The sequence below is a fragment of the Egretta garzetta genome, unplaced genomic scaffold (assembly GCF_000687185.1).
Source record: "Egretta garzetta isolate BGI_Z169 unplaced genomic scaffold, ASM68718v1 scaffold417, whole genome shotgun sequence".
Taxonomy (NCBI): domain Eukaryota; kingdom Metazoa; phylum Chordata; class Aves; order Pelecaniformes; family Ardeidae; genus Egretta; species Egretta garzetta.
This window is the reverse complement of record NW_009260227.1, coordinates 757,091-758,622: the sequence shown is the minus strand read 5'-3', so window position 1 is coordinate 758,622 and position 1,532 is coordinate 757,091.

Sequence of the window (1,532 nt, the reverse complement as noted above, 5' to 3'; positions counted from 1 at the left end):
GGGGGTGTCACAAAACCCAGCCCCGCTGGGAGAGGCGTGGAGGAGCTCGTTTTCAAATCACACATCCATCCCTCCCTCCCTCCGCTTCCCAGCCGCCGCCTCCTGCTCTGGGAGTAGGTGCCTCTGGGCTGGTGCACGCATCCTGCAAAGGGCTCAGCACCCTCTGCAGGGCACGGGACCTCGCCAAGCCCACCCCAACCCAAAGGGCAGCCATGGCGTGAGTGGGACCAGAGGAATCCCCCAGGGATCCCACCCGGAGCAAGGGTGACATGGGGTGAGCTTGGGCAACGGAGGAGCAGGAACAATCTCCCCCCTTCCCCAGGACCACAGGGACATCGGTGGAAACATCCCAGCTCACAGCCAGCAGGATGCCTCTCTTTTCCCAAGGGATAAGATTTTAATCCCTCCAACCCCCAGGCCAGGGAAGTCCCCGAGCCAACCCCCTCTAGGGTGGGCTCGCAAGGGATGACGGAGGCACGGGGGCTCTGCCGCCTGCACCCACGCCTCTCCCTTCCAAGCAGGGCCAGAAATGCATCCCCGACCAGAGACAAATTCTGGAGCAATTCTGACCTTTCCAGCTGAAATCCCAGCCCTGCCCATGGGTACAGGCAGTACCGCCCCCATTTCAGGATGGTCAGGATCTGATCACCTATTGCCAATCTTTTCTTGCAGCCCTGCCTACACAAGTTCCTTTTAAAAAAAAACAAACAAAAAAACCCCAAACACAACAACCAAACCACAAGCAAACACAGAAGGCCCTAATTTGATCCTATTCCTCTGAACTAAAAGCACCTTTGACCTAAATTCCCACCGCAGGTTGGAATTCACCCTCTGCAGGGAAAGGATTACGGGAGAAAAGAGCCGTGCATGCACGGATTGATGAGCGCTCCGGCTCCTGCCCGGCCCCGGGGTCTCTGCTCCCACCTTGGGCAGAGGGGAAGGAGGACAGCAACCCCCAGCCAGCCTAAAAGTGCTTGGGTGTCTTCACTTTATGTAAAGAGGAGCTAATTTCATATTATCATATGATATTAAAGCAGCCTACCTCTCTCTGCCACCCCATGCGCAAAACCTGGGAGCGAAGCTATGGGAAGCATATGGAAAAACATCTCCAAGCACAAACATCCACCTACTGCGTGAGCTGTTGAAAGTTAGAGAGCTATCCAAAAGTGGGGGGGGAGGGATCACAAAAGAGGTTTCAACCAAAAGAAAACAGCCTTGTGTATATTTTTTTTCCTCCAAAAACACCCAGAGACCGAAGCTCTGCCTGAACACATGCCTTGCATTTTTGCTACTTCTGGCGGTTTCAAAGGCAGCTCACAGCGCTCACCGGTTTTTGTTATGAAGGTAACAGCCAGAATTATTCCTGCTCCCTCCTTAGGAGCAGGTTTCCATCCCCTCCCAGCCAGCCAGGCTCCCACGGGTGAGGAGAGGCTCTGGCAGCGGCAGGAGGGTTTGGTGGGAGCTCAGGGGGACGGAGCCGGCCGTGCGCTTGCTCCCGTGCTGTGGCTCGGCGTAACCTCGCACACCGGCTC